Source organism: Pteropus medius, unplaced genomic scaffold, assembly GCF_902729225.1.
Source record: "Pteropus medius unplaced genomic scaffold, Ma_sr-lr_union100, whole genome shotgun sequence".
NCBI lineage: Eukaryota > Metazoa > Chordata > Mammalia > Chiroptera > Pteropodidae > Pteropus > Pteropus medius.
The window spans coordinates 53,471,503-53,497,519 of record NW_024349800.1 but is presented as its reverse complement, the minus strand read 5'-3'; the positions used below and the strand labels follow the sequence as shown (position 1 = coordinate 53,497,519).

The window sequence follows — 26,017 nt, the reverse complement described above, 5'->3', positions numbered from 1 at the left end:
ATCCAAGGTCAATATTTGTTAAAAAAGAAAAAAATATATATATAGCATCCTCATTAAGTGTTTCTGCTCAAGGCTCAAGACTTGGATAAATTGCACCCTCATAGTTTTGCTTTTCACTCATGAGGTGTTGGGATCCTTGCTCTCCATGTCAGTAGTAAGACAGGGATCTTTGAGCAAACAAGTTGGCCAAGCCATGAGATTAAGCCAGTACTCCAGATATGTCTTAGCAAGTCCGGTATTGTACAAGGCATGTATTTGACTAATGATAAAATAACTCTAATAATAAAGGAGCATATTGACTTTATGTTGTCATTGCCCCTTGTGTTGTATCTTCTTTTGGAAACTAACAAGGGGAAGGGATAAAAGACCTTGAAATGGTAAAACAAACAAACAAACGAAACAAAATAAAATTCAACAACAACCAAACAAAAACCATCTTTGATGAACTTATTAAAATAACAATAGGGAAAAATCTGAGGTAGCACTCTAAATGAGAAGGGCTTATCACCTAGTAATGTAAAAAAAAAACAAACAAAAAAACCCCACTATGTACAGCACCGTTTGATCAGATGAAGTAAGAGAAGTTCTTTGTTCTGAGAAAAAGCAGCATTATTTGTCAGTCTCTTAGGTAACTGAGTTTATGCCTTTTGGCATTCATCACGTTGCACAATTATTTTTTCTTGTCTTTCATTACTAGACTTGATATGTTTGCATACACATTATTGTTTTTAATTTTAAAAGTTTTCAGATGCATTTAAAAGTTTTTCTATTGTTTAATTTAATCCTTGTTAATTTAATAGGTTCATTTTGCCGCAACTTTTCTAGTTTCTGGAGTTGAATATTTATTTCATTTAGTTTCATTATTTCTTATTTAATGAAAAATATAATTAAGTAAATGAATTTTGTTCTTTTTAAAGTCTCAGCCACGCCTATAAGTGACTAAATAGCTACAATGAGATTACTATGATACATAAAATCTTATTGTAGTTAATTTTAATAACTTGTCCTAGGAGCTTTGATTAAGCCTTGGATCCAAAGATTATTTAGCAGAGGTTTTTGTTTTTATTTCCAAGTGATTAGATTAGTTTTCTTTATCATTTTGTAATAAATTTCTTGTTTTATTACATTGTGAATACAGAATTTATTATTATAACTGTGATCTTCTGTTTGTAAGTGTATTGAATCGATGTTAAGAAATGTTGTTCTATATATATTAATTGTATTATTCTAATACTATAGCCATTATTTTGTTGTAATTGAGCTGTAAAAAAATATAACAATATATGTCAGTCTCCCACCAAGAGTATTATTCTTTTACATCTTGCTGCTTATATTTCTAAGTACTTTTCTTATGTATTTTGCAATCAGTGAATTCAGAACACAGATCCATAAGTGTATCTTCATTGTGAATTGTCTCATATTAAATAATTTTCTTTTCAGAGTTAATGCTTTCCGCATGATTTTACTTTCTACATTAAGATCATTATTTCTGCTGTATATATAATATGCCTACACACAGGCATTTTCTCACTATTTGCCCATCTCTTTATTATTATTATCCTACTTTGTTATTTTGATTTGGGTATGATTCTTACAAAAGTTGTGACTTGAATTTTTAAAAGCAATCTCAGTGTTGGCTTTCATTATAATGATTCAACCTGTTTTCAATTATTTTAATAATTTATATGAATTTTTGTAAACTGTTTATAAACTATTAATGGAAAAAATATAGCAAAATTTACAAATCATAAGTATAAAACTCATGTCCCATCTCAGGCACCATTCAGACTAAGATAACTACAGATCAGCAATAATGCAATACCATGGACTGAGTGGCCTATGAACAACAGAAATGGATCACTCACATTTCTGGAGGCTGGAAAGTCCAAGATCAAGAAGGCCACAGATTTTGTGACTGGTGAGGATCCACTTCCTGGTTCAGAGCTGTCTTTTTGCTATGTCTTCACATGGCATAAAGGGATGAGTAAGCTCTCTGGGGCCTCTTTTAACAGGGCACAATCTCATTCATGAGGACTCCATCCTCATGACCTAATCACCTCCCAAAGGGTCCATCTCCAAATATCATCACATTGGGGATTCGCTTTCAAGAGATGAATTTTGGAGAGGCACAAATTTTCAGCCTATTGCAATTAGATTCATTGTTTTGAAGTTTACATAGAAGGAATCTATGTATCCTTTGTACATAATTTTTGTATCTGACTTCTTTTATTCATTTTGTTTTGTGAAAATCCTTCATGGTATTACCTGAAGCAAGTTTGTGGTTTCATTGCTGTATAGTGTTTATTTTTCTGACTATTACAAATATATTTATTCATCCTACAGCCAGTAGATGATCATTTAAATTTTTCCCAGTTTGGGCTTATTATAAATAACATTCATATAAACAGTATTGTATATTTCATTTACCACGTAAGACATGAGTGGAATGGGTGTGTTATAGAATATATATATGCAGAGATCTATCTATCTATCTATCTATCTATCTATCTATCTATCTATCTAATTTTAGTGTGCTTGTTAATTTTTTATTGAATTATTTGCCCAGAGTGGGTTTGCCATATTCTGTTCTAGACATAAATGGAGACACATCATTTTATTCCAATCAGGCACTGAGTGTGGCTGGGTTGAAAGTCTTAACCTACCTTTGGTTCATATGAGCTCCTAAGATATAGCTCACCAATGGTCCCAACTGACAGACTAGGATGTTTACTAGTGCCTCTATTCTTGACAGGCCCTGAACTCTAATTCTGTCTCTTCAGGACAATGAGACTGCCAAAAACTCAGCTCTACATTTCACTGGCTTTCCGTTTAGCCTCTTAACTTCTACCCTGCACCGCTTGAAATCCAGCAAATGCTTCAGGAAGGAGAACCATCAGTGTCGGGCTAATTTCTCTGTACTTCCCTTTCCTCTGGAATCGTGGCCTCTTATATCCTACCTTCCTTTGTGGCTCCAACTCTTCCAGTGATTATCTCTCCTGTTCTTTCTGGTGGGCAAATATTAGCCTCTTAGCTGTGGCCCTCTGATTAGTTTGTCATCCTCTTTTCCCCAAGAATTAGAAAAGAGCTTGAGGAAAAAGCGGCTTAAAGAATGCTGCCTCGTTCTCTGTTTATCTCTTCTCTTGCACCTTCAAGTGCTGATAGCTTCACAGCTCTCATGCTTATAGATGTTTTATTTTATTTTTTTTCTATTTTATCCAAGTTTACTAAATGTTCTGGACAGAAACAACCAACTGGAATTGGAAGTTTAAGTCCGATTGATGTTTTGCTTTCTGTTTCTATGCTTTTTTAGAAGTTTACTGTCTTTTTTTTGTTTAAGTGTTGGTTCTTCTTTATTTCTTCTACAAACTTGGAGATTGCATAGCACATTCGGATTCTAGATTCTAGTGGTAGCTTCTTTTGTGTTTCAAACACACATACTTAAGCTTACATTTCTGTATTTATTAGTGTCCAAAAAAGGAGCATCTCTAGAACTCTGCTCTTTTTACTTCCTCGAAAATCCCTTAGTATTTTTCCATTGTCTTTAAGATCATTAATACATTTCTTCTTTATAAGGTAATATTTGTTTCCCCTGCTTGGATGCTGATAAAGTATTTTTTTCTCTTAGTTTTGCACAGATCTATGCCTTCTATTGTTGCTGTTTTGTTTATTGGTTTCTTTTAGTTTCCCCAGCTTAATTGATTAATTACGTATTGGGTAATGTCTATATTAACCTGATTGTCAATTTAAAACATTAAGTCATCATATGTATGAGAGCTTTTATTCTAATGCTGATTCATTTCTAATTTAAATGAGCCATCAGGTGTCACAGGCCAATTCCCTCACAGTTATAGCCAGAGAAGGGAAATGAGGATATGAAAAACTCGAAAGTGAAAATATAATGTGAAAGAAATCTAGCACTTAGTCCTTGCTTTCAAGGAAGTCATAACCATTAGGCAAATATAGCCAAAGCCATTGCTTGCTCAATCAGTATCTATTTATCCCTTCTTCCTTCCAGACAGAACCTCAGTCTCCTGTGCTGACTGGGTTGTCATGTGATATAATCTTTCCACTGAGATATAAGTGAAATCTGCTGGATATTCTGGGAAGATGTTTGCTTTTGAGAGTCAATGTAAATGAATTCATTTGGTATAGCTTCCCCTCTACCTCCTTTTTTTCCCCCCTGACATGAACATAAGCTTTGATGCAGCCACCATCTTGCAACCTTAATGTACTAGCAGTGAAAAAAATGTCAAGAAAACCCCAGGAGGGCCAAAAACATGGTGCTTCTAAACAAATGCCCTCAGCCCCTTACCTACAGACTTCTGGTTACATGAAGAAAAAACTTCAGTTTGCTTAAGCCATTGTAAATCGAGTCTTCAGTATATGCATCTAACTGATGCGTTAGAGAAAATTAAACAACCACACAAGAACGTTGTTCATGATGAGCAGCCAAATATGTGGTATGAATGAAAATGGTTGTGTTTTTCCTTGGCTTCTTCACAAGGAGGGCAATCTTTATGCACCTCTATGGGAAAGGTCCCGTTGGCCTTGGGTTCCCGCCCACGTGCATTTCCAACCACAGGAAGTTAGTTTGCATCTTCCATTAAGCTCTCTTCACTTTTCTCCCTTTTAAAAGCCACCTTCTTTCTCTTTTCTAGAGGCAAAATTACAAAATAATTGATTGTGTTCTCTAACCAGCAAAATGAATCAGGGGAAGGGAAATGGCTTCTACAGGGTGCTGAGAATAGTTCCCCCTCTACACGTGTTTCAAGAGAGTCATGGAGAGGTCTTTTTTCTCTGGTGAATTAGCAGAGTGAAACATAAATGGTCAGGCCTGCTAGAGAGTGTGAGTCCCGGCGGTTTCATTATGAAACATAAGGAGTTCTGACTAAACTCCAGCATGTAAGAATGGAGAAATTAAATTCAAATAAATAAATGAACACGAAACTCAGTAACCTCTGAGACTTCATTATGTTCTCTCAGAACTATAGAATCCTGGAATCTCAGAACTGATAGTACAAGAGGATCCGCTTTAATTTCTGAATTATTTAATTAGATTAATTTTACCTTAATTTATCATAATTATTGGTCCAGAATGGTGCTAGGTGCTTTGCTAGGCATTTAAAAGAAAACAAATGCATCAACTGGACACAGATGCCTTTGTTTTTGTACCTTTAGAAATTTCTATTATCACTATGATGACAACAAAGGACAGGAAAATTGTGCCATAAAGTCTATTTTGAAACTACAATGAAGCCCAACACATTCGGAGGGTCTTTGCATGCAAATGGATTTTTCTGGGAAAAAGCCAGTGCTACTTACCCTGTACTCTCCACATACATACACCGTGTCTCTCATTTTTGAACCTCTCATTTATTCATTAATTCATTGTTTTGAGCATGTAAGTACATTAGACACTACATGTTGTCATTGAATGACCTTGCTCCAGTTACGTTCACACCTAGCGACTCTAACTTATTACGAGAAACATTCATTGATCAGATCTCTTTAAGTTTAAAGTAGGAGACATTCAAGTTGAGCCGGCTTAAGGACAAAAAAGATATACATTTATTGGCTCACATCAAATAGAAAAGTAAATATTTCTGACTGAGACAGATAGGAGTTATGGACTCAATACTCATCAAGAGTTATTTCTGGGGCCCTGCCCACCCTTCTCAGCTAGGCTCCATTCTGTGTGTCATCATTTCATTTACCAGAATTCTTGGTGTTGGTTTTGGGATAGAACTAACCCCAAGAGAAGTTTCTGCAAGCCATTTTTATGTTCAGAAGGTGGGTGTAGGTTCAGGTGCTGTTGAACTTAGCACGTGTTGTCACAGATCTGCGGCTCATCTTGTTGGTGAGTCAGTAGTGAGGTTTATAGTCTCCAGTAATCCCTGTGTTTCCTTCTTCAGTTTCCGCAGCTCCGGGGTCAAGTGTATGTTTAGATTCATGAAGATAGATGCTATCTTCTGTAAGTACCTACATCTTCAAAACTGAAGGCTTAGAGCCAGTGAGAAATTCATAAGGGTTCCAGTTCATCGTCATGGATTCTAGGTCCTCTCATGGTTCCTGTTTGTCCTTTCTCTCTAGAGCTTCATATCCACCTTTACTTTCTAACTCCTTGCCATGTGGACTTCAGGCCCCAGCACCGTATGCAAAAGGAACAATCGTTCGTAGACCATTTAACTAGCTCCTATAATAGCATAGCTAACTCCCTAGAGTCACCCCCTTAGTCTAGAACACTCAAAGGAATTCTGATTTTCTAATTAAACCCTGACTGATAAATTGCCCATTTGAAGTTAAAAATGGGTAATGTTGTACTTTCCATGTTTGTTGAATTAAAGAATGAATGTAATAAATGAAGTTATTCTTGGTTTTCAACATTCATTTATTTACTTACCATTTATAATACAGCCTCCTGTCTATCCATCCATTCATTCTATATATTCGTTTATCCATCCATATGGCTAAGTACCACTTTTACATAAAAACAAATATAAATAACGTACAGGACTTTCGCACACGCACCTGCACTCAAGTGGAAGATGACAGCAGCCTAGGGTGCATAATGTTTTTCGACTGACTTCTAACACGGGGAAGTAACGACTAACTTTTCCAGCTGAAAGTATTGGGGAATTTTAGGTTGATGAAAAGTAATTACCTGGGCAATGAAGCAGCATGAAACACTATCAATGGCTGCATTAGAACACTGACTGGGAGTCAGCTGATTTTTGGGGGTGATTTTTTTTCTGTGAATCTCAGCTGAACTATCACAAAACTCAGGGCGTTTTTTTTCTTTCCTGCAACCAGTATCCTTCCTAGAAATACTTTATTTACCTACTTTATATGTCTCTTGTGAAACTATGTACATGATTGATCGGATTTATCCATCCACATCCTGGTTGAGTCCTTCATTAAACCATCATTCCAAGTATTCTCAATGATCCCTGGCCTTAGTTCTATTTACCACTGAAGTGTAACTCACACAGAAGCTCTAATGAAGCTTTAGGTCATAATTCAGAAGAGACGAGAGTCAGTTTTCTTCAGTCTCTCTCTCGGCCTCACTCACCAAGTCCCATTCATCCTTCTTTCAGTCTTTGAGCTGCCTTTTCTTGCCAAGCATCGTGGAAAAGTGCCACTACCCTGTGAATAGCCTTTTCCTACATTCTCTGCAGAGATCTCTCAGACTTCCCATGGCTCGTGATATCTTTCTCTGACTTTCAGGCACATACCTTTGAGTAAAACTGCCAGAAGCAAATGTCATCTTTTTTTCTTTTATCAGTAGTCTTTCAGAGTCTGCACAAGTGACTTGCGTCTCAGCTGCTGCTGAGCAGTAGAGAAGCACAGGAGGGATTTCCCTGGAAAGTGCATTTCACCTGCAGAGTCTCCACCGCTCTCTGAAACACGGATCCCCGGACGGGTAGCCTGGGGAGCTTGTGCTAAGCATGGCAATGAAGCGGTGGCAAGTTGAGTAGCTGCTCTCTGCTCGGAATAACACTTCTCATTTCTTGGGCTAAAGAAAAGAAAGGGGAAGGAGGCTGACTCACCGAACTGTGTATTTATTACATTAACATTGAGTCTCTACTCGTGTCTGTGAAAAAGACGTGGTCCCTGACCTCATGATGCTTACAGCCTAGAAGGAGGACAGTCAGAGATCAACTACAAACACACTTAAATGAAATAAGTACCAATTCTAATAACTTCTAAGCAGGTGTGAAGAGAGTAGCTGGGAGGAGGAAGAAGGAAGGGGACCCTATTTTAGTTAAAGTTGCCACAGCCAGCTTCTAAAGGAGGTGACGTTTAGCTGAGGCAAGAAAAATGGGCAGTCATGTGAAGACTCTCAGTCTTAGGTGTTCCTGACCTTTATTCTTTTGAGCCTGGGGAGGGACCATGTAATGTAAAATCCTCTAGGACCACCTGGTACCTGGCCGTGTACTGTATGCTCTGCCCCATTTGTCAGGCCAGCTGTTCATAGCCAGGAAATTGTAACTAAGTGTGCATTCTGTTTTTACAAAGAGACAAGAATCTATATCGTTAACATTGTCTGGACTGTGCACCTACTGTGCACAAGTCAGTGAGCCGGGCACATTGATAAAGGTATACAATTCAGATCCTGATATCAAGAAATGACCTCAATTAGTCCATACAAGAAAAGGGACCGAGGATATTTTAGAAAAGTAAAATCTATGATTCATTATGGCTAAAGAATAAAAGAAGGCAGTTGCCTGAGATCATACTACATACTTGGAAATATGTTAGAATATCGAGTGTTACATAAATTTATGGTTCCCCAATTTGTAAGTCTTTCAGCTTAACGAATGTGTTAACAAATGGCTACTCAGCACCTACTATGAATGATCGGTCCTTGAAATAAGGGTGTATTTAAGATGATGTTTCTGCCTTTGAAAGATGTATAGATGCACTTTACTATTCACAATGATTTATTCAACAAAAGTTCAATAGCAAACATGTTATCTCTTCCCTTGGAAGCTCACAGGGTCCCACACACATTTATTCTCTGCATCGTCTCTGCATAGGCTCCTCATCTTCCCTGTGCCCACGACTTTTTCACTTCAAAGTAAAGTTCTCATTCATTGTCCCTAGTGTTACCAAGCAGTGTGCATGCAGAGACATTCATCTGCCTGAACACAATAGGCATTTCCAGCAGAAAGTGCCGAATAAATAAAAAGTGAGGAGGGAAATACGGTGTTTATTAGATGTTGTTGAATGAGCAGAGGGAAAGAAGGCAAATCAGTGAAAAGTGGCACAGCCTGAACCAAGCATCCTGATAGCACCATATCTTAAATACTCTACCCACACCTACACCCATCCGCATAAGGGGGCCCACACACGTGACACCCACAAACACGGTTTTGCAACCCCTTCCCCTGAAGGCAGCTGGCTCATCTCTACAGGTTTTATTAATACTTGTGGAAAATTGTTTGGTTTACTATAAATGGGCTTAGGAGACAGACAAACCTGGTTTTAAATCGTAGCTCTGCCAATCACTTGAGTATTCTTTAGAGAGTAATTTTCCCTCCACACATCTCAGTTTCTACATCTGTGAAATGTGGACAGTGGTGCTCAATCAGTAGAAATAGTTTGACGACGAGTCCCTAGCCTATAGTTATCACTCAATGAACAATGGCCACTGTATTAAGTGAATGGAGAGGTATGGGTCTTAGAAGATGACATTAAGTTAAATGTGAAATTCATTTAGGACAAACATGTTTTAAAACTGCACAAAATTAAACCAAAATGGTATTAAAATATTTTAAGTACATACATATGTATTTTTATATATATATATAGTATAAAAAATAAATTTTATGTGTTAAATCACCTGTGAAAAAGGTAAAGGCAAACTAGAATTTTGAACAAGAGCAAAAAATGCCAATTAAATTTAATGTTAGATAATATTACATCTATCAAATTTGTAGAAAGTTATAAATCTAAATCTCGGAAATAAGTGGGAAAGGAAGCTTTATGCTTAGTTACATGTGAGAACATGTGGGAATAAATTGACAATCACTTGGAGAGTGATTTGGCAGGATCTAGTAAAATTAAAAACGTCCATCCTTGTTTCCTCAGCAGTCTCAACTACTCACGTGTTCTCTAGAGGAACTCTCAACGCGCTCAAAATACTTGTTGTAATAGTATTGTAAAAATATTGGTGATAGTAAAAAAATCAAAGGAAACAGCCTAACTGGTTCACAGTCTAATAAATGAATAAACTCATTCGTTCATATATTGGACTACTCCATGGTCATTAAAATGCATGACCTATATTTGTATGAATCGACAGAAATGTAATTTGGGAGTGAAAAACATGGGTTTAGTAAAATTATAAAATGTGAATAGTATACATCTCAACCATAGGGGACTAATTATGTCTAGAGAGGGAGGAAGAGAAGAGAAGAGTTAGAGAGGTAAGTAGCTTGCCGAATCTGTAATGCCATCTTTTAAAACAAAGAGGAGAGCTGGAGCCATTCGGCAGAATGTAAATGTCTTTTTCATCTTGGTGTTTAATGCACAAATGCCTATGATATAATTTCCTGTGATTTTTGAAGTAATTCGCTATTTAAAATGAAAGGAATACAATGTGTGAATGAAAATGTAGATAAGTGGGAGGAATTAGCATCCTTGGAGTCATCTCAGTGTTATGTTTAGCTCGTCTCATAGTAGCATAATTAAACTTAAATCTAATGACATCTCTTTTGTCATATTACTCTACCTAGTAAGAAGGACTGTCTCTGTATAAATAACTTAGAAAAACTTATTGTCGATGCTATTAGCAAAACAGCAAATTACTCCTGAAATTTATAATTTGATAACACCAAGAATTTTCCAAGTTCAATCAGAATTCTGTCCTAACACGTGATAGTAACAGGACCCTGAAGATGAATCTTTTTAAATATCACCTGTGTATATATTTGTGGCTTAGTTCTCAAAAAGTTCATTAAAAAATATTCCAAATGAGAGTGCTCTGTTGAATTATCCAACCTTTTCCTAAGGGGACTGTTTGGAAGAGGATTGAGAGGAAGTTGTAAGGTTTGAACACGTAGCCACCACTCTTATTTTTGTTAATTACCCTGGCATCTCCTTGTCCCGAGTAGGTTCTTAATGTACAAGTGGAAAGTGTGTGTGGGCTCCGTATCAGAACAGCCGTGATGCCCTGTGTGCTTGGGTTGTCCCTCCTCTGAGCTTCAGAGTGCCCTGAAAATATCTGTCATAACACTGACCACAAATACTGTGAAGGTAGCTTATGTATATGATTCTTCCATTGATTATGTACCACATTGATTTTAAAAAAATATTTTACTTAAACCAGAAACTTATCTAGAATTCACAATATGTAGGCTAAGGAAAAATGAGATACAGCATTTACTCGTCAGCAGCTTACAGTTTAGTCCAGTCATTCTCAATACTAGCTGCAGACTGAAGACCTTGGGGGAGGAGTATGTGAATATATGTGCGTACGATAGTCCCCCCTTATCTGAGGGAGGTATGTTCCAAGACCCGCAGTGGATGCTTGAAAGCACAGAGAGTACTGAACCGTATATATACTATATTTTTCCTATACATTCATTCCTACGATCAAGTTTAATTTATAAATTAGGCACAGTCAGAGATTAACAACAATAACTAATAATAAAATAGAATAATTACAACAATAGAATGTAGTAAAAGTTTTGTGAATGTGGTCTCTCTTTCTGTCAAAATATCTCATTGTACCGTTCTCAACTTTTTACTTAAAGAAAGCATTTTACAGCTTCTCTTTGGCACATTCGAATGGCCAGCATCACTACTCTTATGCTTTGGGGACCATTATTAAGTAAAAGGAGGTTGACTTGAACAAAAGCACTGTGATGCCGCAACAGTCATTCTGATAACCTAGATGGCGACTAAGTGACTAACAGGTGGGTGGATATGCTAGAAAAGGGGTGACTTACATGCTGAGTGGGATGAAGCAGGATAGCAAGAGAGGTCATCACACTACTCAGAATGGCGTGCAGTTTTAAATTTATGAATTGGTTATTTCTAGAATTTTCTGTTTAATATTTTCGGACCACAATTAACCATGGGTAACTGGAACTACAAAAAGCAGAACCACAGATAAGGGGGCACTACTGCGTATGTTTTCCACCTTGTTAGAGTAACCTAAACTTCAGACAAGACAGAGAAAATAATGAATTACAATCATATGTAAGTAAGAATTGACAGGAGTTGTTTATCTGCGTTAAAGTAAACAGTGTCCATTAAAGGTTGATTTCAGTTACACCAAATATACCTATATATGTGATTGTTAAGAGACTTCATTTTTTAAGAGAACTTTTAGGTTTACAACAAAATTGAGAGGAAGGTGCAGAGTTTTTTTTCCTATGACCCCCATCCCCAAACATGGATAGCCCGCCATTATGAGCACCACTCATCAGAATGGTACATTTACCAAGGATGAGCCTACATTGGCATGCCATAATTACTCAAAGTCCACAGTTTGCCTTAGGGTTCACTCTCAGTATTATACATTGCAATGTTTAATACTGAGGCTTTGGAGAAATGTATCATGAGTTGTCTCCATCATTATAATATCATGCAGAGTATTTTCACTGCCCTAAAAATCCTCTGTGTTCTTCCTAATCATCTTCCCTCCTCCACCTCCTCTCCCCTCTGACTCATAAACACTGATCTTTTTACTGTCTCCATAGTTTTGCCTTTTCCAGAATGTCATATAGTTGGAACCATACAGTAGGTGGCCTTTTCAGATTGGCTTCTGTCACTTAGTGATATGCATTTAAGTTCTCTCCTTGTCTTTTTGTGGCTTGATTTATTATTTATTCTTAGCACTGAATAAAATTCCATTGTTCATATATTTATACATCCATTCATCTACTGAAGGATATTGGTGTTGGTGTTGCTTCCGAGTTTTGGTGATTATGAGTAAAGTTGCTGTAAACATCCATTTGCAGGGTTTTGTGTGGACAAAAGTTTTCAACTCTTTGAGTAAATACAAAGAGCACAGTTTCTGGAATACATGATAAAACTATATTTATATTTATTTTTATAAGAAACCGTCTTCTAAAGTGGCTTTACCATTCTGCATTCCCACTGGGAATGAGTGAGAATTCCTGATTCTCCACATTCTCACTAGCATTCGGTATTGTCAGTGCACTGGATTTGGGCCATTCTAATAAATGTGTAATGATATCTCATTGTTGGTTTAATTTGAAATTCCTTGATGACATATGATGTGGGCATCTTTTCATATGCTTATTTGCCATCTATATCTTTTTTGGTGATGTGTCTGTTAAAATCTTTTGGCCATTTTTTTTTAAATCAAGTTTTTTGTTTCCTTCCATCTCCCTCCCTCCCTCCCTTCCTTCCTTCTTTTCTTCCTTTTATTCTTTATTTCTTTCTTTCTCCTGTGTACTAAATGAGTAGCATAAAGCTCGGAAAAATAAGTAGTACAATTAAACAAATGTCATTGTCTGTGCAGGGCTAGCCTATGGCTGCACGGGCTGTGCATTATTCATCCCCAGGGGAGACTTTACATAGACCCTGATGTGAATGATGTCCCTGGAGTTTGGGGATGTGGTGGCATACCCCTGGCTGTGGGAGGACCTCTACCAATATTTAATTAAGAATGTTCCATTTGGAGACTTTTAATTATCTGCAAGCATTTCTAGAAAACTGAGACCCCTTGCATTCTCACAGTTTCTACTGATAGCTTTCTAAAAGATCGAATTGAAAACTATGTCCTAACACTTGCTTTTCCAAAGTACTTAAAGTGATATTTCTCATTCCACATTAGAATTCTGTGACAAGAGAATGCTAAGACTAAAAAAGACTTGGAGATCATCTTGTATAGTCTCCTTGTTTTATAAATAAAGACGTTGTAAATTACAAAGAATATTGTGGATATATATGTATATATATGTGTGTGTGTATATGTGTGTGTGTGTGTGTGTTAAGCTTTAAAATCACAATGCCTTGGAACAATGTACCTCTTTCTCATCGGGATGCTGTGTGATTATATTAAATGTGGGTTTATAGGCTATTTTGAAATCTTGAAATAAAAGCTATAATATGTCATTTGTCTCTGAACAAGAAGTAACAGATATGCTGGAGCCTCCTTTAACTGTAGTGGCACTTTAATATGGAAGGTGTGTCCTTAAGTTATTTTATAATGGATTAACACTGAACCTAGATTCTCCACAATTTCTTTTTAAGTGTTAAGAACTGACCTTAATTTTGACTAGATACTTCATTAATATTCATTTGTATATAATTGCCTTAATTTCAGTGATAATGATTTCAGCTACCAACTGTTTGATTGATGGAACTTGCATCTTCTCTGGAAAGGAGCTAAGATATAAAAATCACACCATTCATGCATGCCTGGTATTTTTAGCTGCCTTTAATTACTAACCAGCTAAATAAGCATGCAAACCACGCTGTGATTGATAGAATCTCTTGGTTGAAGTGATTTTTTCCTTCAGAATTTGGAAGATGCTTGAATCAATTGAGTTCTAAAAATAACCACTGAAAGCTGAATATTCCAGAATCAGGATGCTCTTGAATAAAGCATCTAACAAGAAAGAGGGATTAACCTGCAATCTTTAAGAGAGTCTGACAGGAGAAAGAACCAACAGCAGGTTCTTATTGAGTGCAGTAGCATGGAAAAAAAAAAAGGTATGTAACACATGGAAATCTTCATTTTACTGCAGAACACTAAGTAGCATCATGCCAGAAACAAAAGCGAACATGAACATGAACTGAACGTCATATGGGGGCAAGGGAAATAACAAGACAGAGTACAAAATGTGCAATTGAACCCTATGACCTGAAGGCTGAGAAGAACACATTTCCCATATCATAACCCAACGCTAGTGAATAATATTTTGGGGAAGAGTCTCTTCCAAAGATACTTGGATATATCTCCTGTGTGGAAATAAAAATGCTTTCAAACTGAGCACATTGCAATAATTTAAAAAGCTAACTGCAATGACAACAACAAAACCAAATGACAAGTCTGGAGAAGGTTGCTCTAGCCAAGAATATATGTGGCTAGAAAGTGTTTCCAGACATTTCCTTTGTTAATAATAAATGACATTATCTGAAGGAAACGTGGTAATTATAATGTTGTACCCTCTAAAAGTGTTTTTATTCTATTGAATATCTAACACCCGATAGACCGAGAAGGTGGTTTTTGGTGCCTCCTGAATTTCTTTATGTTCTGTCTGCACTGTCGGACCCTAGTTTATCACTGGCAGAGTTCTCATTTATTTTCTTGGCCAAAGTCCTAGACTCGTGTCATATTCAAGTCCAAATCTACAAAATAACCCATGCACCATAATCCTTCCTCCAGCCATTCAAAACTTCCATCCACACAGTAAGGGATAGGAGAAAAGCAATCTGCTGTTTTAAATTCACACCGTGGCTGTTCTTTCTTCTTCAAGAATATCTGAACTTTTAAAGATAATATTTTACAATACCTTATGAATCTGTAATGGATGAATTTAGGAGACATTAAAAGCAAGACAAAGAAAAAAGTTTGGGGTAATTTTTTCTCTTAAATACATCTCCCGAGTGACTCAACTTGGTAATGCAGGGAGAGAGAAAAATAGGGAGAAGATAGCTCTGCCTGACATATCAATCCCCATTTAATATTTATCAGTTTATTTCTGTAAGACCATGGGCATTCATTAGCTTTTGGGGGAACTTCTCTAAAGGCTGGTGCTAAAGATAATGACTGGGTAGTAAAGGCTTCATTGGTTTTCTCATTAAGTGGGCTCTACCCCAGTGGCACGTATTGCCTGTCTTCTTACCGCCGATTCTATAAAAGTGGAGATTCGTGGCTGTTTTTCTCCTCCTTCCCTTAGAGAAACTATAAAATGTAGAATTTGGAGGCGGGGTGGAGGAGTGGACGATAAGGAAGATAATGCAAAAGCGACAAAAGCAAAAAGCAAAACAAAAATAAAGCAGCGAAACTGTTTGTGATGATCTCCATGTGTGATTTTCAAGGCTTGGCAACTTGAAAGCCGATCCAGTGACGTGAGCTCTGAACCTGCTCGTTTTGCACGCAGGGTGAGGATTCTCTCAGGGACCTCTCAGCAGCATCTTTGCTTATCACACACTTCCACTGACCCTTCCACTGTGTTACTTTTTTCTGGGTAGTAAAAATAACCCAACTTTCTCCTTTCTTTGTAGCATATACTGAAAAAGAAAGAAAGAAAATACAACAGTGAAATGTTGCATTTTAGAGAGTCTGAAGGCCATGTGGGAAAGAAGGGAAGCTGCAATTATGTTAACATATGGAGAAAAGTGAGTTGCTAATGCACTTGGTTTCTTTTATTTATATTCTTCCTTCTGTTCCAAATGACCTTACTGGGCTGCGAGCACCTGATGACACTCTCACACTGTGCTGTGGTGTTTTCTTCCTGGAGTCAGAGCTGAATTATGCCAGTATTTTCAAGTGACAAATAAAAATGGATTTAATTTAATAAAAATTAAATCCTACAGTCAGGATTTATTGTCCGCATTAGCTCCGAGCTGGCTAAGTCAGGAGTCTTTGTGCTCTGCTGTGCTGAAGAGGGACAGTGGGTAACCATACGTCCCAGGAAAGGACTCCTTGCCTCAATTCTCTTGTTTATAGATGGCAGACATGCACATCTGCCACTTTCATAGGTCACCAACAAGTCCTAACCCCGGACCACAGAGACTCTCAAACTAGAGAAGACAGAAAACATGAATGTTTCTTTGCTGTTAAGATGATCACCTCACTGAAAATAAGTGTGGTTGATATTGGGAAAAGATATTGAATGATATAGATGGTGCTCAATAAACACTGTGGAATTAATGAATGAATTAATAGGCCATATGTCTTCCTAGATGTGACAGAATGAGGTCTGTTAAGTAGAGAACCATGGAGGATACTATAGGAGAAGAAATAATAAAAGACTTCCCATTGCCGGACTTTATATTAACACTTGCATACATCACTTCATTTAATATTCAGAACAAAGCAAGTAAAACTGGATTTTGTACAAAAATTCTCATTTTACATAGGACAAAAATGAGACCCAAGGCAATTAAGTAAGCTGTCTTCAGTCACATTATTAGATAGCGAGAAAATCAAGAATCCTTTTTTGTCCGAAGTCAGTTCTTGAGTTCTTGACCTTTTCATCACTATATTGTCCCCATGCTGACTAACTGGGCCCACCCACAACCTTCCTTTCACCCATTCTAAAATGCTTTCTCCTCATCTTCATGTGGCTGAAGTTCTTTCTACCCATTTTTCCTAGGATGAAGCTGAAATATCAACTGTTTTTAAAGTCTTTTCTGATTGTCCAGTCACATCAAAACTGCATATCTTCTAAGTCACATGGCACTTATCTTTACTTGTCCTACAGCAATAACCATATTCTGCCTTGAGTCAGTCATTCAGCGATGGGCTTATATCCTGCAGTCATCCGTAACTTCCTTGAGGAACTGCGTTCTATTCCTTTTTTCGGCTACTTCCCTAGAATATCTATGACTATGCTGTGCTAACTATATTTTGAAGCGACTCAAGATAAAGAATCTGGCAATTTGCTTATGGCTTACATTATTTGCTTATTAGATTTGTGGATTTGAATGATTATAACCTGTTAACTGTGCTTTAGGTATATATTATAAAATTATCCCAATTAGATTATGTCCATAAGTTTATGACATTCCCAGAGAATATGGAAGCAGTCACTTGAGGGAACCTTTATACTTATAAAGCTCATGAATCACCTAGATCTGATGGTACCATGTGATAAGAAAAAGGGAAACCAGGAAGAAGGTGTTTTCAAACACGTTTTTGAATGAACAAATAGTTATTGCAAGAGCTTCATGAAAGCATGGCTGATATATAGCCATATTAAATATTATTCCCCCCCTATTTAAAGTCTACTACATTCTTTATTCACATAATAGTACTTAGTACTGGGTAGAAAGAAGACAAATGGGGACTTACTTTTCAGAGGTCAGAGGTAAGAGAAGGTTATCTTGATTGAAATGTTTAAGTCTTTTTTTCCCCATCTCTTGATCTCAGTTTTAGAGTATAATAAATTACCTTCCTGCCCCCAGGAGAATTATTAACATGGATGTAATATTATTCACCCCCTCTAGCTCCCTAACACACTAAAACCTTAATAAATATTTCACTCTCTCACACACTATGTATTCTTCCCAAGGGGGAAAAAGTTCAGGTGAAGTATGTTCTCCTTTAGGAATAGAGATAGAAGGACTCTTGGAAACCTCTTATGTCTACTCAGTGGCAGGTCATTGGCCTACATATGTATGGCCTTGGGAGCAGGTGTGAATGATCAATTGAAGATCATGAGTCCTCAGTGATGGACAACGCCCTCAGTGTAATGGAGGAATGGGCCACTCCTCTAGTCAGTCAACCCACGTGACTCCATCACTCCATCTTGGGGTGACTGAAGTCATATTTGGGATATGCTCATACATATCAGGACAATTGACTACTTCAGAATTTGACACATCATCATCTCCTTGTTATATCTTCCCAAGTTTTGTCATCTCTAAAAGCTGAGATATCATTGATGCCTAAGGATAATACAAATTTTGTTTACTTGTCTTCATAGGGAACCATTCTCGTGTATTCTTTTCAGACAAATTTTTCATTGTTATGAAATCATTCATTTTTCTCCAAACCTCTATCATCCTTCATTCATCTCTCTTTGTGATGTACATCAATGTCCACATTGAGTTATAGGTGTGTGTGAATTAGCTTCTTTTGGAGACAGCAAGAATCAGCTTCATATCCTTCAGAGTTGTTCTAAATGTGTTACAAGGAATGAAGAAAAAAAATTGAAAGAGGAAGATGAGAACAGAAAAGAAAAGAAAAGGAAAAGATGACCAAATGAAGCATCTTTTCACTAGGCTTATTAGCCCAGGAAACAAGATGTAGTAAAAGATGAATATCTTAAGTCAGGCAGGCTAGATTCATATTCCAGTGCTGTTAATTACTAGCTGTGTGATCTTGGACAATTTACTTAACCACTTTGAAACCTAGTTTCTTTTCTAGAGTAGTGGGTTTAATAAAACCTAAGTTGTGAGGTTGTTTAAAGATTTCGAGATTCTGGTGCATTATGAATCACACAGGACATATAGTTAGCAGACAATGGATTGTAATTATATTTCATTAACTCTTTCTCAGTGGGCCTGTTTCCTATCAACCCAATGAATTGAGTTCATTTGTTCTTTCTTTAAAGCAGACCAGCTTAATAGAATGGCCTTTCCCAGCTCCTATTACTAACAAATTAGGGTTGCATGTATTTGTATTAAAATATATTTGACAAATGCAGTAAGCTTCACAATACTGACAAATGTATTACTTTAAATGTCACTTTTAGTGCATGCGATCGTTAGACTCTAATATGGACTTTTAATTTTTTTGTGAAAGGCAGGAGGAGCATGCGGGTTGGGTCTTCAGGTTAATTCTAAAGAATTAGGTTAATCTTTTTGTAAGGGTACATTGCTACTTTCTTCCTAAGAGCAGAGTAATTCATTGTCTCTCTGGCTCTCTGTGCAAAACTCTGTACAAGGTGTGTCATGTATTTGGCTCTGAATCTCCATGTTTCACTTGGTTATTTTCCCCAGCGATAGCCTCACTCTTGGGTAGCACGGTGACTGGAGAAATTTCAGACATCACATCTGATCCTAATAACATTTAGTGGGTGAAGGAGCAAACATGTCTCTTTCTGTGTCTTCCAGGAGGGCCTCCATATAGTCTCCCTTTCAAAGCTCATTGACCAGAGTCAGGTCATATGCTTACTCTGAGCCAGTCCTTGGCAAGGAGAATGGGATGGCCATGATTCATGTAGACCAATCAGGTTGTGCACCTGAGGCACATACTTTATGAAATAAAGGTGAATCTATAAAACAGAAGAGTTTTCTGTTAGAAGGGACCAAAAGTATATAAGAACATGGTGCAGATAACCAATGGTGATAACTCTGTTGGTTTTCTGAATAGCACAGTGACTTGCTACCATTTTAAAATAGGGGTCATTCTTTAATCATGCAATGGAAAAAGATCGATGTGGAGTTAATTCATTGTTTTTAGTACACAAACAAAGCAAGAGTTGGTTTAATTTTTTAGGACCAAATCAAGCATCTCTTCCTCTAAATGTTTTTTTTTTTTTCCACTTTGTAAACATATGCTGGACCAAACACTTTACCTGACTCAGATAGGTGAGTGAAAAGGATTATTTATAAAATTAAGTAAACAGTATTTAAATGTATAAATATCTTCAAAATATACCTTGATGGCAATATTAACACTGAATGACTTTCAGGATTTCTTTTTACCTGGAAGGGCAAATGCATAAGCAGATCAGGAGTTGTCTGGTTTTCTTTATCTTCTTTATTTTTTTGCACATACACATGTAGTTCTTTCTGTATATTAGCTCTACAGGATGTGGACATCCTCTTTATTTCAGGTCATCCCCCAGAGTAGAATTCTTATGGGAAACAGTAGCTATTTCTTCTTACAGAAGCCTAGAGAGGTCAACCAGTAAGCTAACACAGGAACAAGTGATCTAGCCTCAGTTAAGCTAATGCTCCTTCCCAGGGCTTCAAATTTGGAAGAAGAAACTCACACACATGGGTGCAGTTGAGAAACTATCCACCGGTAATAGAAGTGCTGAGATTCTAACACGTGAGTTATCGTGGGCATGAACTAGGCTGTGTCCTGCCACCTTGTTTTCCTGATTGCTGCCAATTTTCTGAGTCTAGTTCACCAGACTTTTGTTGAATCTATGAGCTATCTCATATCTTTTGATACTTAAATGAGACAGATTCTGTTTTTCTGCGTGTGCTTGTATGCATAAATACGTACCAGTAAGGCTCTCTTCAAAAACAAGAGGCCGGGGGATATTTAGAACCAGAAATTAATGTCACATGGCTGCCCCTTTCACTGCCTGAAGATTCTGAAGACTTGAGACTATCTTTGAGCCACATACCCTCTGCCTTTCAGATGGGATCCAGACTATTTTCCCCACTCTCAGCTTTTCTCATCAAAAAGAAGTTCATAGCTCAATGGCATGTGGGCTAAGATTACAGTAAAAAAAAAAAAAAAAAAAATGGTTATCTCGGATCAAAAATTTCTTTTAAGGTTATTCTTGCTCTGGAAAAAGAAATGAAGGAAAGATAAAGAGCCACGGTTATTTTTGTGGTTTCAACAATTATTTTCGGAAGTCTATTCTTGGTAGGAGAGAATTTTATCCTCAGATCAACAAACTAGTCTGCAGAAGAGCGGGAAGCCTGCTGCCTCTGCAGAGGACATTAATGCCTTGGTCCCTAGTGCAACTCATGTGTTCTGCTGGTAAATTTGCAACATTTTTACATACCGTGCTCTTTATAATTTTATCAAGTTTTTTTGCCTACAATCGTTCAATATTTTTCTCCTCAAAAAACAAACAAAAATATATATCTCGTATAGTGGATACCAAAAGAGAAATATCTTTAGCATGTGATAAAACACTCAGTAAAAATTTACTGAGTGTCACCTACATGTAATTTTCTGTGCCACACGCTCTTCATAAACAGGCTGGTGTTAGTCGTAGCCGGAAGCTCTGATTTGCAGCATTGGCCAATTTCCGTGGTGTAAATATTATACTTGCATCACCATGGCTAATCAAGCTACCTACATTGACTTAACTGAGCATGGAATGGGAACAGATACGCACAATCTCCAGGATACCATTAGAGCTCCAGAGCTTCAGAGTTTGAGAGAGTAAGAAAAATCAAATTTATGTGATAGCAATGGAGAATATTGCAAAAGGGAAACAGGTGTTCTGGGCAGGTGAATAGTGGGCAAAGCATTATTCATGAGAGGAGCAGGGTGAAGAAAATGATGTCTCCTTCTAGAAGAAGGTGGTGACTTTCCAGGGCACAGCAGGAACGGAAGCTGGGGGAAAGAGAACGAAGGAGGATAAAGCGGGGGAACTGCGAAGGGCATATGTTGGAAAAATGGGTGTGATAAGTGTGGCAGGAAGAAGCACATCCACACCATCAAAGGAAGAAAGTGCTGGGTTGATATGGTGCCCCATATGGTGCGTATCAGAGCATGCACGGATATCACCACGCAAAAAGTAAAGTCGCAGGTCACATTTCTGGGGGAGCACATTAATTAAGCCAGTGGCAGAAATTCTGCTTTCCAAAGGGCATCCCACCAGCGTTTGCCTGTTAACACTTTCGGTGTCTCTGGGCTTGCATTCGGTTAAGCATATTTTATGTCTAAGAAAGGTGGAAGCAATGGGGGTCAAGGGCCACATCAGTATCTTTGAGCGTGCATTATGACTTCAGGATGGGGATTCTGCCACAGAGATTTCACTGGAGAAAAATAACTCTGAATCATCTATGTCCCTTAGCCATTTTCGATCTAGCCAGGCAGACAGTTTTGCTACAATGCCAGGTCAGTAATTGTGCGGGTCTAGAATCTCCAGACAGCAGACATTCATCAGCGAGGTATGTTTTGAGACACAGAACTCCCTGAACGGGGCAGAGACTGTGTTTCTAGTATCAGTTATCTTTTCTGTGTCAGGGACTCATCTTCACTGAGGTAGAGCAGGATAATGACGATGATCTCGTGCTCTCTGTGGAGCGCAGGGCACGTGAGGAAGGATTCAGCCTCTCCTTTGTTTTCTGTGCTTGGCTGCACTGAAGACATGAAGCAGCTTCAGGACACGTCGCATGTTTACTCCCTCTCTTCCCTTCCCTCCCACTCCCATGCGCCACTGATGTTGGGCTGCTTCCTTACATTTTATGATCGTAAAGTTGGATGCTGTCTTTGAATCAATATTTCTTTACAGCTTTTCCTGGAAGGGATCTTACTCCATCTGCCATATCCTCAGGGGATCTCAGAGAGGAACTAGGCCCAAAGAAAGAGTCTTTGCCCAGGTTCAAAAGCAGAATCAGGGTTCATTTATCGTCTTCAACTCGTTCACCCCTAAAGGGTCTTCATTCAAAGTGATTTGCCATCCACAGCATAGAGGGATTCTACCTGTAAGACACTGAAGTGACTGGTTAAGAAAAGGCCCAGGTAAAGGCAGAGTAGCAGCACATAACAGAAGCAGGAGTCTATAATATTGAGCTGTCTTCCTTTGCAGGCATCATGCCTGTTTTTTAAACATGGACTGAAAACACAAACAATGCAGCAAATCTGTTTGATACTCACGTGTCACTGATAGCTGTACTGCTCCCAGCGTACTAGGATCCTGTCTCTGTTTTGTTTCCCTGTGGAGGGTGGACTTGGTATCCTGTGCCACATCTCAGCTTTTTTAACAGCTATAGCTTTATTTATTTATTTATTTATTTATCTGAGGGTTGGAGGCGAGGAGTAGACAGCAGAACACTGTTGCCCTTCAGCTGGTTCCTGGACCACAAACTAGACTCATACTGGGAGATGACCAGGGCCGATGAACTCCCTCCTGTTGCCATCCTGACTTTGAAGTTGTCTTTGAAGGAAAGATTTCTTGACCTTCTGTGATAGCAGTACCATCCCGCCAGCTATATTAACTCATTCTTGGACACAGGTTCTTTCTACTCGAAGGCTACATTCCCTCCTCTGGGAGGTTTAGTTGAAGTCAGGAACGAGATCTTTGTCTTGTTCTCTTGCACTGAGTCCCTCTTAGCTGCTTCTCCAGGACCACTGGCTGCTTCTGTCATGGTACCACAGTGCTCTGAAGTTGTCACTGCACATGTCTGTCTCTTTATTGTGGACAGGGAGTGCGGCCCATTCATTCCTGTGCATCTATCACCGAGCACAGGGCATGGCAAGCAGACATTAGGGGATTTAATAAGTGGTTGGATTTCACTGTTGTAAACTAGATAGGAAAAGTTAATATTGGCTTAAGGTTCTATCTTGCAATATCCTTCATGCTAGTTCGTTAGTCATGGGTCAGGAAGGGCAATAATAAATTGAAGGACCAACACCCCTTACCAAGGCCCAACTAACAATCCCAATCCAGATCAATATCTAGTCTCTGCCACATGATCTCCCTGCCTCCTGGATAGCCTCCTTTCCTCTTTATCTGTCGAGAGATTTTCTCTGGTCATGAACTCCACATGCAGATCCATGGAAACTGTGGGTCCTGACACCTGTCCTGACCTAGATGATTCCATCATTAGCCCAGCCCAAACCACAGATTCTGAGACCAAATCTGAGAAGAAACATGTAGGTGTTTGCCTGCTATTTGTCATTTCTAGTCTAATTAACCATCCTGTTTTACTGGGGCTCTACTAAGCCCTACCTACCTCATCTTTCTCCTGTGTAATATAATTAGGAAATAGATTTATAGAGCTTCCCCAAGTGCTTTGAGGAGGCATCGTATAAATGAGATAAAAAGTCTTTGGATGTAGAAAACCTAAAAGCTTTTGAATATTGGCTTCATTCTTCCCCTAACTAGCTGAGCAATTGAACAAGTCACTTAACTCTCTAGGCCTCATTTTTTTTTTTTCATTTTTATATTCAAGTAGTTGCATTAGATTATCTTATGATACTATATAGTTCCAGATTCTGTAAGCCTTTGATTCTAGCTTTTCTTCTAAAACCATCAATATAATTAGGTTATTTGAATTTAAATGAGCCCATTCTAACCTATTGTGAGCAAATGAGATAATAATTGTCTCCTTTTAAAACTAAGAAGCTAATATCTCCCCTAAGCAAGGGTGTTAGTATTTTATTGCCTCAACTACAGGTTTATTAGATGTTCTACGAGATACACAATGATCATTCGTGCCCCTAACCAGCCACTACTATGGTCTGAAAAAGAAAAGTGAGCAGTGCAAGCTCATGATGCCCAAGTGGAAGGGAAATCAGAACCTTTGTACACCCTTGTAAAGTTCTTGCTTACATACCAGTATCTGGGGGTGCACTTTCACTGGGCTCCCAATCTCCAGCAGCATTTTTAATTTACAGAGTAAAATCGAGCAGAGTTTGAAATCTGTTGCATCAAGTCACCAGAGGGACTGTATAGCTCACTCTTTCAAAGAAGTCAAGCACAGCGGTTCAATTAAACTAGCACTAAGTCCTGCATGCCACAGACTGAAGGGCCTGAGGGAAAGATGTCAAGGGGTGTTATATGCTCCTGTTCACCCCTTTTGGCTAGAAAAATCATTGTGTTTGTAACCAGAAAATTGAAATGGAATGAGACCCAAGATGGCAGCCACTGCCTCCTTTCTATTAACCTTCAGGCTGGAGTAGTCTGCAGAAAGTAGGGTGACCAAGATGAATTACCTCTTGGATCTCCGTGCCTCACTTCACTAATGTAAGAAGGCCATCTGAGAAGTTTGTGATTCCCACACCAAAATGCCAAAGATTATAGACGTCATTAGAATGGGGGCTCTTAGACCAGCCAAGCAAAGCAGGTATCTGAAAGGAAAAAAAAAAAAATACTGCTTCTAGGATTTCAGAATAAATGAGAGATGAAATGGTTGAAGTACTATAATTATTGGCTCTCAAATTAATGGTAATAATTACCTTAGCAAATTGCCATGTAACTGTTCAGTGAACAAGTTCATAATCTAATCCTACATTGTTTTTTTTTTAGAGATAGTTTTTCTCTATTTTTATGTCTTGAGGCTAAAGCTTCTTGCTTTAGACTAATTTGTTCTTTAATCCTTGCTAACCAAAGCCCTTGTTGTGCTTAATGAGAGTAAAATGGTTGAAGGAAAGGATTTAATGAATGTTAGTCCTGTGTCCTGCACAAAAGAATCCTGACCATCTCACCTGGACAGATCTGTCCCCACACTGTTGTGGTGCATCTGGTTAATTAAGAATTAAAGAATGAATTGTGATCACTGGGTCACATACGAGACTTCCTTGAGCCCAGAGAAGGTGGCTAACGTGAAGCGCAGCTACTTCAATTCACTTTGCATAAAAGATTAGGTGACATTTTTCTCAGCTCAAGCTACAGCCTCCAGTTAGAGGAATCTTTCCTAATGTAAAAGTGGAATTATTAGCTTTACTCTCCCTGGTCCCTTTCTATTTCCTGTGTTCTTATAGGAACCATTCCTTTGGCTTCGATATATGATACCATTTTCTCAAAGGGTATCATTTTGATCATTCAACAAGAATTCCCCAAGCTTAAACTGGATGTCCAGTTCTGTGTTCACAAAGGACATTGAAATATTCTATACGGAATTACAATCCAGAATGGACAAAAAGATATACGGTTCAAATTGACTAGCTAAGTGAAATAGCAAAATCTCAAATGTGGGAGGAATTTCTTTAGGTTGGAATGGTAAAGAGAAACGTGACAGTGTAGTGAGATTTGAATTTGTCTCAGAATAATTTGTCATGGCACAACTGATGAATAGATGGAAGAACAGACGAATAAACACGACATTAAATAACAAAAGACAAGAACCAGGAGAATTTTTTGTAAAGAGCATACTTCAGTGTTGCTTGTAATACACAAGTGGCACTAAATTTGAAATTATGAAGTGGGGAGATGCTGTG

General features: G+C 38.0%; 1 protein-coding gene across 1 annotated transcript in view; it reads left to right on the top strand.

Annotated features, from left to right (window-relative positions):
- Positions 1-26,017, top strand: part of TDRD15 (tudor domain containing 15) — a 635,306-nt gene that overhangs the window by 507,318 nt on the left and 101,971 nt on the right. The gene's annotated exons all lie outside the window — the stretch shown is intronic.